Source organism: Lissotriton helveticus, chromosome 7 (genome assembly GCF_964261635.1).
Source record: "Lissotriton helveticus chromosome 7, aLisHel1.1, whole genome shotgun sequence".
Classification (NCBI taxonomy): Eukaryota; Metazoa; Chordata; class Amphibia; order Caudata; family Salamandridae; genus Lissotriton; species Lissotriton helveticus.
Window position 1 is genome coordinate 1,278,724,010 of NC_136068.1, and position 16,071 is coordinate 1,278,740,080.

Here is a 16,071-nt window from a genome sequence, read left to right on the forward strand (position 1 = left end):
GCTGCAGGGGTCAGTAGGTGAGCGGCTTTCCGAATCCTGTGCAGTTGGAACATACAGGAAGATGTTACGGCGCTCACCTGAGCCTTGAGAGTGGGCTCAGAGTCAATTATGACACCGAGACTCTTTACACAGCTGGCAGGGGAAGGGGATGAACCAAGCTCAGATGGCCAAAATTGCGGGCCCCAATGGGAAGCGCTTCTCCCAGGAAGGAGGAGCTCAGTTTTCCCAGGGTTGAGCTTTAGCTGATTTTGGTTCATCCACTGCTGGATGTGTAACATGACCGCCTTAAAATTGGTGATGGCGTCAGGAGAAGAAAGGGGAAAAATAATTTGTAAATCATCCGCATAATTATATACGGTGACATCCCAACTACCAAGGGAGTGGATAAGAGGCTGAAGGTATAAATTAAAAAGGAGAGGGGAGAGGGAAGAACCCTGAGGAACCCCGCAAGGAGAGGGTGCACTGGTGGCGCTAAAGGGGCCCAGGCTGACTGCTTGAGATCTGCCCTCCAGGAAAGATTTAACCCAGGACAAAGCAGGCCCACGGACTCCGGCAGACTCGACACTGTGGAGTAAGATGTTATGGTCCACCGTGTCGAATGCCGCCGACAAATCCAGTAGGACCAGTGCCTGGGGGTGGCCACTGTCAGCATTACATCTCAGGTTGTCCAGCACGGCAAGAAGCACAGCCTCGGTGGAATGGGCTGGTCTAAAGCCGGCTTGGTTCGGTTCTAAGAAGTTAGACTCCTCGATGAATTGCGAGAGGCAGGTGGTCACGTGTGCCTCCAAGATTTTAGACAGGTAAGGCAGGAGAGAGATGGGCCGATAGTTAGCGAGGACAGCTGGGTCTGCGCCAGTTTTTTTTAGCAGAGGCACCAGTACAGCCTCCTTAAAGGATTTAGGAACTGTGCCGGAGATGAGGGAAGTGTTAAGTAAAGGTAAAATGCAATGCGGGAGAGTGTGACAGATGTCGCGAAACACAGAGGGGGGGCAGCAGTCCTTGGGGGAACCCGATTTCACCTGAATGGCTAGCTTAGCTAAGGAAGCAGGGTCAAGAATAGGAAAACAGGCCAAAGTAGAGGTGTGGATGGACGGGGCTACAGCTACTACTGAAGGAAAGGAGTGAGGAATGGAGTTTTTAATTGCCAGGATCTTATCAATGAAGAAGGTGTTTAAGGCGCTACAAGACTCAGCAGAGGGGGGCAGGGTCGAAAGTGTCCTGGTGTCTGATGTTAGTTCACTAAGGACCTTGAATATCTCTTTGGATTGGTTGGAAGCTGTAGATATTCTGTCTGAAAAATAGGCAGCCTTGGTTGTAATAATGGCTTTTTTGTATGCCCTCCGTGCGAGCACATACACTTCCCTGTCAGAGCTGAGATAATTACGCCTCCATCTACGCTCCAATTGGCGCAGCTCAAGGTGTTGTGACTTTAGCGTTGGGTTGAACCATTTATGAGATCTACTGTGGCGTGAGCGGGGGAAGCAAGATAGGGGAGCAAACTTGTCACTAGCGGTGGTAAGCCAATAGGCAATATTGGCGTCCAGGGCATTAACGCCTGAATTATTGCTAGGAGGGGGCTGAGTCTCTGCAAGAAAGGAGAGAAAAGCAGAGGAATCAAGTACGTTCCACTTCCGAGCCATCCCACCCTCCCGCACTGGTGGCTTGACCAGACCCTCTACAGAGATGGACGAGTCGATCAAGAAGTGGTCGGACCAGACGCAAGGGTAGATATTCAGCCCATTGAGCGATACCCCCTGCGTCCAGATGTGGTCAAGGATGTGGCCACCAGTGTGGGTGGGAGTGTCGACATGCTGGATCAAGTTTAGACTAGAAAGTGCCTCGAACAAATCAGTAGCGTTGGGACCTGCGTCAACATGGTTAAACCAATAATTAAAATCGCCAAACATGGCAAGATGAGCAGAGGAGGTCATCAGGGCGGCGAGCTGTTCACTGAGGGCAGCAGGGAACAGGGGCATGGAGAAAGGAGGACGATATAGGACAATAAGAGTCAGAGCGCCTGCTTCCGTAGCCAAGCTGATGACTAAATTGTCAGCCTCAGAAAGACATAGGGAAGAAGACGCGATGAATGTCAAATCCTTCCGTATAATTGCCGCTACCCCCCCGCCACGGCGGGCTGCAGGCCGGTTGGCATTCAGCATATAGTAGTTAGGGGGCAGAGCGGCCAAGATATCAGGAAGGGAGAAATCTGAAAGCCAAGTCTCCGTGAGCAGTAAAACATCAGGATTTTCAGCTGTCAACAGGAGAAAAATATCGGCGTGGTGTTGGGGAAGTGAGCGTGTATTAAGATAAAGTATACGAATAGAGGTTTCAGGCGGAGTAGAGGCCACCAAGGGTTTGTAGATAAGTCTGGGAGAAGGTATATCCGCCGAGATACCCAGAGTAACAAGGCAGTCCCAGATTGTAGACTGGAGGGCGCAAGGGGGGTGCTGCAGGCCCCGAAGTGTGATGGAAGAGTAAGTAATAGGAAGAGCAGCGCCCCGGGGCCCTGGGCCCGTCTGGCCGCGGACGGGCGCAGACGGGCGCAGACGGGCTGGACTTTGGCGCGACTTCAGCGCGCTGACGGCGTGCCCGCTGCGCTCCCTGTAAGGGGGCGCCATTTTATAGGGCAGGTGGTGTGAGGCTCCGAGCGCTACACCGTTCGCCTAGTGAGCCTCCTCACCCAAGATGGCGGCCAACTGTGAGCCCCGGCAGGACTTTAATCTCCTGCAGGGCCGAGTGGTGAAGAAGGGGAGTAAGTGCAGCGCAGAAAATGCCCAGCGCGCAACCCCAGAGGTACCTGCACAACAAAAAGTAATATTAGCAGCATAAACAGTAAAATTTCATTAAAATGCGCGAAGTGCGCGAATTGCCTCTAGCAGATAACGTAATTCCCATAGACACGCTCTGGTCAATTTCGAGCGTCCTAACAGTTGGAGGACCGAGATATTATGGCTTTTATAGGGCAGGTGGTGTGAGGCTCCGAGCGCTACACCGCTCGCCTAGTGAGCCTCCTCACCCAAGATGGCGGCCAACTGTGAGCCCCGGCAGGACTTTAATCTCCTGCAGGGCCGAGTGGTGAAGAAGGGCAGTAAGTGCAGCGCAGAAAACGCCCAGCACGCAACCCCAGAGGAACCTGCACAACAAAAAGTAATATTAGCAGCATAAACAGTAAAATTTCATTAAAATGCGCGAAGTGCGCAAATTGCCTCTAGCAGATAACGTAATTTAGGCAGGGAAAACATGAAGGTTTACCTCGCCAAGCTGTCCACCCTCAAGATGAGCTGAGGGCACTATGCAGGGACAGAATAATCAGCTTGAGTGCTTGAGCAAGGAAGATTTTGATAAGGACCCTCAATGTTTGGGAGAAGCGTATAGAGCTTCACCAGTGTTGGAGAAGTTAAGACCCCAAAGCAGTGGGGAAGAAGAGTAGGAGGATGAAAGGACTGCCATTGAAGTAGAAGGGGGGATTATGTCCTCTCTGCAAACACCAGGTCAAGAAAGGCCTCCAGAGCTAGCAGTATGAGAAGCTCTTTTAGCAGCAGGTGATCACTGCTAGAGGAGGTGGCAGCTCTGGAGCTGTAAGAAAGAGCCCTGGCCCTGAAAGAAAAGAAGCTGGCCCTTGAAGAAAGAAGGGCCAAGTTGGGCATGAGGCCCAGAGAGAATGGAGCAACAACAAAGTAACTGAGGTATCTAGCCAGAGTGCCCAAGAGGTCAGGTTGTTCCTAGCTCTTAGGATGAGAAAGGTGGGTACACAACACTAGGGGGCACTACTCTGGGAGAGTTAGGTTGCTGATATTTGAAGATGAGGTAGCAGAATCCTACACATACATGAAAACAGCACTTATAGATATGTTTGGCTTCAATCCTTAGGAGTATAGACAGAAGCTAAGGAACGCACATACACATGGGGGGCAACACATACATTGGCACCTCAGTAAAGGCGTTGGATGACTGGGTAAAGGGCAACAGAGTGGGCACGTAATGAAGGGCTCTACAGTTTGATAGTCAAGGAACACATACTTACTGACTGTTACTCAAAGAAGTGGCACCAGCACCTGGTGGATTCCGAGCTGTCTAATGGGTGTTAAGCAAGATGGCTGATGAGTGAGTTTGCACACTGGACCCTAAAAAATCCCAGGGTGGTGACCAGAAAGAGGAGGGTAAGGGTAAAAAGTAAGACACTCCCCAAAAGATGCCAAAGGGGGCAAGGGGAACCCATAGCCACATCCCTTTCCAAGGGGAAAGGGTACCAGGATAAAGATGTTTCTGAATGTTGACACTCTCAAGGCTGGGGTGTGCTTTGACTAAATCTCCTCTCTTGTGCCCTGGATGACTACAGTGGGTGCCAAAAAGCCACCCAATGGTTACCAACCCAAAGGCATGCCTAGTGTAGGAATGGGGGCAGGTGTTGTTCCTGGAGATTGTGAGGGGTACACAGAGGCCACCTTAATTTCCCTAGGTGCAGAGAACATTGAACTGTTGGCTCACTGGCCTCCCAGTATGGATAGAAAAGTGCAGAAAGTGGCCAAAAATCAATTGGGTGGAGGAGAAGGCTCAGAGGGCTACAGGTGCCAGTGTAACCATGGCCATGGCTAAGCTGGTTTACCGAGACCAGATCCTTCCAGAGGAGGTGCAGGAAGTGCATGGAACTGTCAAAGCTGACAATATTACAAAGTTTCATCCCATGGCTGTGGTGGACTTTGAGTGGTGAGGGGGTTCTTGGCCGAAAGAAGGTAGCTGTGTCCCCTACCATCCCAGTGGAATGTCTGTTGGACAATGACCTTGAAACTTCTGCCGGAGTAGAGATGGAGAGGAGGACCCATGCAGCAATGCTGGGTCTTTCTGAATGGCAGTGTATCCCCACAAGAGAACATAAGTAATAATGGACTAAGTCCTTAGCACCAAGAGAAGGGTCAGGAAGGGTGGTAAGCCCCCTTCCAAATGTCCACAGACCCAGAAGTATTCCAGCCCTAATGAAGAAGGCCTGGTGCCAGAATTGAAGGCTGCTTGACCGAGAGTAGGAGGTCCCTCAAGAGAGGACTTGAGCCAGGGACAAAGGACTTATCCCACTCTTCAGGACCTGCAACAGTTAGCTTTCAAACATGAACAAGGTGATGCCAGTGGTACCTACAGGGGATACTGGGAGGAGGGGCTCCAGTATTGTGATGCAAGGGACCCAAAACAGGGGATACCAGGAGACTGGTGGCCCGACAATTCAGAGTTCATCCATAACCTGACACACAACATCTGGACACCTGGGGAAGACTAAGACCTGGGAAAGTTTGGTCAATCATTTCTACTGGCCTCAGATGGCTGAAAAGGTGAGGGAGTTTTGTTGCTTAGGTGTCATCTGCCAAGCCAGTGGCAAGACAGGAGGCAAGCAAAAGCTCCACTGATACCACTTTGGGGACTCAACTTGTGAGGATGAGGATTGACATTGTTGGTCACCTAGACCCACAGACAGCCTTTGGGAACAGGTTTATCTTGTTGCCTAAAAAACTCAGAAGGAGAAGAGATTATCTCCTACCGTGCCCGTTTGCCTACAGGGAGTTCCCACTAGAAGGAGTAAGTTTCAGCCCCTATGAGCTACTCTTTGGAAACTCTGTGAAGAGTCCCTTAGGTTTGGTAAGAGAGGGTTGGGAAAGAACCCTCAGAGAGCCCAAGCAAGATATTGTGGATTGTGTATCAGACCTTCACTCTAGAATGGCTGAATACATGAAGAAGGCAGATATAGATTTCGAGACTAGCCAGGAGCTTGTCAAGCACAGCTACGACCGGAAGTCTGTAATGGCGGAATACTACTCAGGACAGTTGGTGTGGGTTTTAGAGCCTGTGGCCCCCAGACCACTTCAGAATAAGTGGAATAGGCCTTATTCTAGCTTGGAAAAGAAAAGGGAAGTCCTCTATCTGGTAGACTTAGAAAACTTAAGGAACCCACACAGGGTCATTTATTTATTTATTTATTTATATCATTTGTAGAGCGCGCTGTAAGCCTGCGGGCATCCTGGCGCTGAAGAAAGGTCTTGAAAGCAAGAGGAGGGTGTCTCAATGAGGGTCTATTACTACTACCCCTGGGGAGGGGGGGTACCCTTGGAAAGAGCCAGGTCTTGATTTTTTTATGGAACAGCAGTAATTTGCTGATTTTCCTGATTTCATTTGGAAGGCTATTCCAAAGGCGGGCCGCTGCTACGCTAAAAGCTCTGCCACCCTGGGTCGCTTTTCCAATCCTAGGTACTCTGACAAGGTTAGTGGAGGAGGAGCGGAGGGCCCATGTGGGCTCGTACCACTGGAACTTGTCTTGGAATGGTTTAGGGCCCTGACCATGTACTGCTTTGAAGACGGTGCATAGGGACTTGAAGAGGATCCTCTGAGGCACTGGGAGCCAGGTGAGGTCAGCCAATGCTTGAGTTGTAGAAGATCGGCGGGCTCGTGAGAGTACCAACTTAGCTGCTGCCGCCTGGATACTCTGCAGTCTGGAAATCAGATATCCAGGTGATTCCAGTAACAAGGCATTGCAGTAGTCCAGGCGGCTGAGGATGGTACTCCTGACTACAGTTGTTCTTGCCTGTACCGGTAGAAAAGGAAGCAGCTTACGGAGACCTCGCATTAAAGTGAAGCAACTGCCCACCAGTTTATTGATGTTGGTCTCCAGATTTAAATTTTCATTAAAGCTGACCCCCAGATTCCGCACCGTCTTCACTGGTGTCAGTGGTCCATCCGAGGCTAAAGGCCAGAAGTCTGCAGGCAGGCTTCTGGCAATTCTTCCCACCTTGCAATGCATGATCTCTGTTTTTCCGCTGTTGAACTGGAGTGAGTTTCCCTTCAGCCATGCCGCCATTTCATGCATGCAGGCGTGGAAACTCTCTAGTGAATCCGCCTGAGCACCATTGAGGGAGATCATAAGCTGTGTATCATCAGCGTAGTTGATTATGCTGATGTCATAAGCCTTAATGATGCCCATCAGGGGTCATCCATGTCAACAGGCTCAAACTGCATCATGACAGGGCAGACATCACAATGCTCATGATGTCAGATGGAGGGGAGGAAAATGAGAGTAAGCTTCTCCCTGACCTACTTACATCAACTGCCAAGGATGGTCCAGTGGAAGGGGTAGTTCTCTCCTCCACCCTCACAGAAAGGCAACAAAGTGACATCAGCCATCAGTTAATGGAGCAGTTTGCTGGGCTGTTCTCATTGCCCCTGGTCTGACAACTTGGTATACACATGATGTGGACACAGGTCCCAGCTTGCTTGTGAAGAGTACAATTAGAGACTTTTATAGGTAGTAACACGGCTGAGGTTGCCAAGATGCTAGAGTTAGGGGTGATGAACCCCTCTAATAGTCCTGAGGCCGACCCGTAAGTACTGGTGCCAAAACCAAACTCAGAAGGCGGGAAACCTGAGATGAGGTTCTGAGTGGACGTCAGAGGTCTAAATGCAGTCATCGAGACTGATTCCCACCTCATACCAAGAGCTGGTGAGCTTACTGATCAGTTGGGAGCTGCAAAATATCTGCAAATAACCTGAAGTCAGGTCAAAGGTACTCAGATAGCCCTCACACCAGGAGCCAAGAAGAGGTCTGCTTTTTCTACACCTGAATGACCCTTTCATTCCAAAGTGATACCCTTTGGGTTGAAAAAAGAAGTTATCCCCTTCCAGAGGTTGGTGAACGGAGTACTTTTAGGCATGAAACGTTTCAGTGCAGCGTGTCTCGATTATATTGATGTATTCAGGTTCACTTGGGAGGATCGCCTGGTCCACCCAAAAGAATTGCTTCAAGCCCTGGAGCAGGCAAGCCTGACTATCAAGGCAAGTAAGTGCCAGATAGGGCAAGAGCCAGTTGTGGGCCACCAAGTAGGTGGAGGCCATGTACAACCTCACCTACTCAAAATCCAGACCATTCTGTTCTGGGAGGCTTCCAAGACCCAGATCCCAGTCAGAGCCTTTATTTGCTTGACTGGACATTATAAACGTTTTAATAAAGGTTATGATACCACAGTGGCTCTACTAACAGAACTCACATTTAAGAAGCAACCCAAAAATGTTATCTGGACTAAGCAGTTTCAAAAGACCTTTGATAGCATCAAGGAAACATTGTGCTCAGCACCTGTCCTAAACGCAGCTGATTTGAGTAAGGAGTTTACTGTCCAAACCAATGCTTGTTAACATGGGATTGGGGCAGGGCAGTGTTGTCACAAGTGAACGATATGGGCCATGATCAACCAGCTACCTTTATCAGTAGGTGTCTTCAACACCTTAACCTTTGAGTCTTAATATAGAGATCAAACTGACAACAGGTCTCGCAAGTGTCTGATGTGAATAAGAAGAGAATCCCAAACGGTTGAGGCTGTTAATTTCCATCCAGGGTAAGGCGTTTACAGTGGGACACAGACCTGGGACAGACCATGACAATGCAGCTGGCCTTTCCAAGTTCTTCCACTTAGATGATAACTACCAGGGTATAGGTTAGTTTTGCAGTGTGACCTGAGACTGACCATGCCAGTGCAGATGGTCTTTCCTGGTTCTTCCACTTAGATGATAACTTCCAGGGTATAGGTTAGTTTTGGAGCATGAATTTGTTCTGTATTCACATGTGCATTATTCTGCCATCTAGTAGCTGGGTCTAGAACTCTCTTGTTGTAGTAGTGTCTGGTTTCTATTTTTTTTTTTTGCTGTTGTTGTTGGGCGTCAACTGTCTTGACCAATTGATGCCTAGTCCAGCCTTTCTCCAACATCAGACACCTACCCCAGAAGCCTCTATGCCTGGTCACCATCTTCAGATTCCTTTTTCCACCGCTGGGTCTGGAAGCATCACTGAAAGCTCTCCAAACGCCAAAAGAAAGAAAACAAAGGATTGTCGAGAAGAAATCTAAAGTCCAGAGGGAAACATCAATGCAACAGAAGGGAGTCTTGTTGAAAGAAATCACTGATTTCCACCAAAAGACACCGAAGTAAGTAAAGCACGTGGGCAGCCCATAAGAGAAGCCCAGAGAGGGCCACCTACTCCAAGTGAGATGGAGAATACACATTTTCTCTTCTGCCTGGAGTGCTGCCACAAGTTTTCCCAGAGGGATAGTCACCAGGTGTGTAATGTCTGCCTACCAAGAGACCATAACACAGAGGTCTGTGAGGCTTGTACAGAGTTCAAGCCCAAAACGTTAAGGGCAAGGAAGAAACAAAGGCAGGCACTATATGGCATGCAAGGACTGAAGGAAACTCCGTCGCTGAGGGACCTCAAACTATTAAGCGAGGAGGAGGACCACATTTCCGAAGGAGCGGAGGAACCGGTCTCAGACACCGAAAAGATTATCAATGTTGAGCTAGAACACAAAAAACACAAAGAAAAGCGTAGCCAGATAACGCTCAAGAAACAAGAGGTGAGCGAGCCGAGAACATCAGATTCTAAGAGCCCAAAAGACTGCCTCTGTGCCGAAAATCTTGCTGACTAAAGTCAAGTCGAGGTGAAAGAGCCCCTCAGGTCCCACATCAAGGACACCGCAGGCTGTCGAGCCTAGGTTTGAAGTTGAGAGAAACCCAAGAAGGCAGCAGCTGAGACCTCAACACCAAAGAAAAGACTGGCGACTACACTCGATGCAGAAGAATGCGTGCTCGAAATTGAGTGAAAGAAGAGTCGGCTAGAGGTCAAAAAGGCTGTGATCTTTCAAAAGAAGAAGAATTTCAACACCTCCTTATGAATTCTGCATCCCAGCAAGACCTTCAACTGAGAACATCCAGGAGAAGATAGGCAGAGGGGCAAGTTAAAACCCACAGTGACTCCATCACCACAGGAGGAAGATGAGCAAGAGATTTTCTGCGAGGAAGAGGATCCAGAGTCACAGGGTCTGTTCTAGGACGTGAAAGGCTCAGAAAGCATCAAAGAACAATGGCAGGATCTTGAGGCCCATTGCCCTAAGGACGGAGTAGACACATCAGTCTAAGCCTTCGCCTATGGGTGACATTCCTGTGTACAACCAAATAGTCAAAAGAGCAGCAGACCAGTATGTTGCATCATAAATTCTAATGCTCTGCTTAACAAACATTCCCATCAACACTGGGAGGAGATGGCAGAACTAATGAAAGATCTGGCAGAGCAAAACAAGAAGCTCGCTTGTAGAAGAACATTGCAAATACGTGCTTAAAATCAGCACAGGACGCCGCTGACACAGCGAGCAGACAATTGGTAGCAGGGACAACCTTGAAAAGGCATGCAACACCCCTTTCAGCGGGGAACACCTGTTTCGAAGTGCAGTGGATTACATACTGCAACAATTAAAGAAGGATAACGACCCAGCAGCCCTACCATTTAGAGGACAACAGAGAAGGGGTTAACCCTCACAAGAAGACCGATGGGAAGGCCGGCTTCTAAGCCACCACAAGACACAATAGCTTCCAGCACACAAGTCACACACAGACACAGATGCAATAACGGCACTACCAAGCATCACACAGAGGCAGCCTATTTTTGGACAAGTGAGAGGCAGAGAACAGCCGCCAAGAAGTGTGGCAACAACAAGCAAGTGACTTGCAAAGCCAGGACCCCCAATCACACACAACATCTGTGGGGGATAATTAGGAGCCTTCTTTCAGGAGTGGGGAGAGGTCGCAATAGACTAGTGGATACTCAAAATCATTATTGCATAGAATTGGTAAAACACTCACCAAGGCAGGGCCCAAAGAAAACGACAAATGTGAAAGAAGAACAAACATTTCTACATAAGGAAGTGTGAAAACAGTCAATAGAGAAAGTACCCGTGAAGGATATCAACCAGGGAAACTATTGGTTACTAAAACTGGATAAGTAATTACGGCCCATACTAGACTTCTGCTAACTAAACTTGTTCAGATAGACACAAAAGTTCAAAATGACAACGCTACAAGAGGTTATCCCAAAACTCCAGCAGGAGGATTATGTAGCAACCATAAACCTTAAAAACTCTTTTCTACACATCCCAATGAACTACACACAAAAGATATTTCTACACTTCATAATAGACGAGGCACACTACCAATTCCAGGTTCTACCATTCAGAATAAAATCAGCACTCAGGGTATTCACAAAGGGCCTCATTTATAAAAAGTGACGCATCGCTGCGAGAAAACAGCGATGCGTCACTTTTCACTGCGCCCTCCTTGCGACCCCAATGATACGTCATATTTACAATATGACGCATCATTGCGCAAGGACTTACAGATACGTCAGTATTTCTGACATATCTGTAAGCGCAAAAGTGACGCATTGCTGGAGTGTGCCACAAAAGTGACGCAACTCCAGCAATGCGTCCTTTCACATGGGGAAAGCCCCATGTGAAAGGGCTTGCGTCAGTCTTACGCCTGCTGTGAGGCAGGCATAAGATTTTGACGCAACAGCGTCCTAAAAGTGACGCAGTGAAATCTCATAGATTTCACTGCGTCACTATTACGAGGCTTTTTTCGGGGGAACGCCCCCTCTGCATACATTATACCTGACGCAGGGGTTTACAAAGTGACGCATCTGCTTAGATGCGTCACTTTGTAAATAGTGCGCAACAGGAGGCATGATTTACGCCGCCGATGCGTCACAAAAAGTGACGCACAGGCGACGTAAAAGTGACGCACGGCCTCATAAATGAGGCCCAAAGTGCTTAGTGGCACATCTAAGAAGAAAGGGAATACACATATGCCCTTACCTAGACGACTTTCTGCAAGTGCAGAGACAGTATAAAAAGAGTGATGTCACTCCACAGGGTGGGATTCTCCATATACACAGAAAATCATCACCCATACAGAACGAAAAAAATGTTATCTTAGGATCGAGAATCAGTACAGCACAATCGAGAGCACTTCCCTGTGAGAAGATGATATTGGTGACCGCATAAGAAGCTTGCTGCTACCAGAAGGGTCAGTGTCCAATAGTGAGGACTGTGGGAATACTGCTGGGAATGATGGCTTCCTCCATACCACTAATACCAGATGCATAGCTACACATGAGACCTATTCAGCAAAGGATCCAGAGCCAGTTGTCACAGGTGACCAGAGTTCAGAAGATCTAATGGTTGTTATGTAAAGTGTACGGGAGGAATTACATGATGGAACAAAGTGAACATAAAAGTGGGAAGAAATGTCCAGTGGAGCAACGGTGGACCACTCGTTCTGCACCTCACACCAGTTCAAATTAGTGAGTTTGCCGCGTAAACAACCCCAACGCTAGCCGTTGCATGACGTCACTGTGCTCCAGATCAAGGAATCATTTTTATGTCCAAGGGGGTGCGCAGCTCACAAAGTCTAGTAGTCAAATGTTGATGAAAAATAGTTTATTTATTTTACATTGTGTAAAAAATCATCAAACATAGACACTCTAGCCAACGTGTTTCATTTCCATACTGGGAAATTCATCAGGGCATATAAAAAAAGTAAAAAAGGGCTTGTATCTGCCGCCTCACACTGGCAAATGCAAAAAGAACAATTGATGAACAGAATGCAGAACAATGTCATACATTCACCCCAGTACAGAGATCTAGGCCTAAATCCATCGTTTTTTTTGCTCACCATGCCATGCCAGTTTGGACCCAGCCTCACACTGGCAAGTTTTCGCGTTTCGTAATCTTAAGTGGGGTAGACTCTCCCAAGGTAAATGTGCGTCTTTAAATGTGCCTAATTGGCCATTGTTTGATAGTGATAGTCTTAGTAGACGTAGTGCATTGCAAGTTGTAATCCAACGACAAAGAGCAAATAAGTAGACAGAATCTGATAACACATTGATTTCCTTAGGTAGTAATCTTATTTTTCTATTTTACTTAGTCCTGTGTATTGCACTGGGGCCCAGTACCGCGATCCCAGGTTTGGTAACTCCTGGATGTAGAACGGGTGTTTCTCCCTCTTCGTGTGCAAAAAATAAAAGTGGGAAGACTCTTCATGCTGCTCTTATGGAGAAGCTCATCATTGGAGGAGTCTGGAAAGTGGTGTAACACATAATCTTTCGGAAACTAAGGACAATGATCCTAGCCCTAAAAGCCTTTCTGAAATAGTTATGGGGAACTTCAATGCAAATCTAGACTGACAACACAACAACCTTGTTCTGCCTTAAGCAAGGGGGTTCAAGATCCCTTGTCCTCTGAAAACTAGTGCAAGAGATATGGAGGTGGGCCATACAGAGAGAGAGAGATAACCATAACAATATACTTACTAGGGGGAAACAATGTGGAAGCGGACAAACTGAGCAGACAAATATCGATCTCAAAAGAGCAGGGACCAAACAAGTGTTCTAAAGGTGGGGGACATCAGAAATATACCTGTTCTCAATACCAGAGAATGCAAAATGCCAGTCCTTCATACTCAGACACCCACACCACCACTCTATGGGGAATGTATAGTCGATAGACTGGTTAGGGAAATTTGCATGTTCCCGCCCCCGTCACCCTACTGATGCCACTAGGGATCATCATGTGCAGACAATCCTAGATGACGCTGATACTCATCGCTCCCCAATGGGCAAGGCAAGCCTGGTTCTTATAACTGATAGCAATGGCAGACAACAACGTACAGAAACTGGCATCGTCACACAACCTACTTTCCATGCATGAAAGAGACATTGAGAGACTCAACAGCATATTTGTGACATGAGGTTTTCCTGCAATTTTAAAGTCTGACAATGGGCCGCCTTTCAACAGTCAAAAGTTCAGAAACTCTCTTAATCCTCAGAAAAGCTTAAGCATCAGAAAAGCTGGCCTTGTCGGACGTTTCTCGAATACATTAAAGAAAACTATTCAGCGTGCTATATTAGAAAAATACCGATCGTAGAACAGTTTTGAATTCTACCTTGCAAGCTTGCTGTTCAACACCTCACTCGACCGCAGGTGAAAGTTCTTCAACCTTGATGTTCAGGAGAGCAATGACAACCAAGTTACCTCAATAGACCAACAGAAGATCAAATACTGAGGAAGGGACCCTTATCAAAGACTTGGTTCATAAAAGGAAAATGAAGGCTTATGCAGACAAACAACAACACACAAGACATTGTTTTCACTAGAAGAAATCAAGTGCTTGTTCATCAGTTGAGAAAACGAAATTCTGATGCTCCATTCGATGCTGAGCCATTCTACGTCATGACCATCAAAGGACACATTGTTGCTGCCCAACATCCTGGAAGTTCATTATGCAGTTCTCCTCACATTCCCGAAATGTAGCTCAACACTTGTCATATATTGATGTCAACATAGAGACTAGTTCTGAAAGGAAATTTGAAGATTTACTGACTACTGTTACTCTTGCATCTCCAGAGCAAATCATGGACACTTCTAATGCCTGTTTCCAGTTTCCGAAGACTCGAGCGAGACGAGTAATCAGAGTGCCATAAAGGCTCATCGAAGAACTGTGATTATGTTTATATTTGTAAATAGATTTAACAAAAAAATGTATTTAACAGAGGGGGAGATGTAGTTTTGTTTGAATTAGCAATGACAGAACATTTTGCCTCCTGATAGACTCCGTAGTACTGTGACTTCAGTGTTAGAGGACATCTCAGTGAATACAGGTTTAGAATGTTGAGTTTTTGGTTACACGCAGAAGAATAAAGATGTGTTATATTAAGCTTTATGTGAGGCGTAGTCATTGGCGGGTACCCAGCCTGAGGAGGATGATACATCTACAGTAATATTGGATTACTGGACAACCAGCATGTGGTCAAACGTGACCACCATCCAACAGTAGTGTATCACAAAATGGTGGACCCCCATGCAAAATGTGATGAGAAGCCCTCAAGTGTACTATATGTCATAGATTTTCATTGTCCATGATCTAATTGAGGGCCCCCTGAAGGACTACACCCCCCACACCTCTCGGCACCGAAAAGACTGCATGGGCCTGCATTATGTCACGTTATAATTATGATTCACAATGAGGAGAAGGGCCCCAATATGACTCTCATTGACATCTGCACACCCGAATTACCACACCATCTATATAACTTAGATCAGCTATTAGCAAAATCATTGGACAGCAATGGTATATTTGCAATGTTGAGTCCTCGTATTGTCTGATAAATTATATGAGTATACTAGAGTTTATTTATGATCAGTGATCCAATCAATTTCTGTAATTAGTGATACGCTTTGCCAATCTTGCACCATGTTACTAATGCATGTATTTTGTAGAACCCAAAAGGTTGGAGGAGGTGTGGGGCGACGGGAGGCTGTCGGAAAGCACATGAGGTGACATTGTGGTGGGAAGTAATAATAAAGAAAAAAACAATACTTACCTGGTGCTCCTGGCTGCCTCATGCTCTTCTGTTCCTGGTCCCAGCAGTCACTGGGACAGCATCGGAGCAGAGCAGTGTGGAGATTGGCCTGAGTGGGCTGGACTAACACTTGCTTAGACACAGGGAGTCTCTGCTGTTTCTCCAACCTGGCTGGGCAATACATCCGGGTTGGAGAAAGACTAAGAGCGCATGTCAGTTTGGCCGGCCAAACTGACATGCTCATTTAAAAGTGCACATTTACCACTCCTCCTCCCCCTCCTATCATCCTGCCCTACCCCTCCTTGCACACACTGGCTTAGAACCTGCAGCTGAAAAATAAAACAATAGTAAAATATTGTTTTATTTTTAAACCGCTGGCTCTGGGCCAGTGGGGCAACGCCCCTCCGCCATTGCGGAGGAGCTGCTGCTGCATACAGTATGTACATATACTACCATATAATCCAACACCCAGATCTATACTACCCACACAGCTCCCCTTTTAAAATGTGTAGTGAAAGCAAGTGCTCTATTTTTATGTATTCTTATTTTCTACACTCCATTAGCGTCATTTCAAAGAAAATGTCAGTTTCACAAATGCTTACATGAATAATTCCTTCCATGGCTTCAAAATTTCACTATTGGTGTTCCAAGAAGGTCCATCGATCAGTGCTGCAGCGGTTGTTTAAGCCATTCTCCATTTTATATGAGCGTTATGAGATTTATGAATGAGAAACATGTGTGAGCCATCTTTGATGGAGTATGTCAGACCCGTTATTGGCTACATGAAGACACAATATGGCGGTGGGGAGTGTCAAGGCATGGCTCGTGTTTTAAAAGTATAACGTGTATAGGGAAAATGT

At 47.1% G+C, this 16,071-nt stretch overlaps 1 protein-coding gene across 3 annotated transcripts in view; it reads left to right on the top strand.

The window, feature by feature from the left end:
* LOC144770188 (monocarboxylate transporter 6-like) overlaps positions 1–16,071 on the top strand; it is a 365,737-nt gene that overhangs the window by 347,559 nt on the left and 2,107 nt on the right. The gene's annotated exons all lie outside the window — the stretch shown is intronic.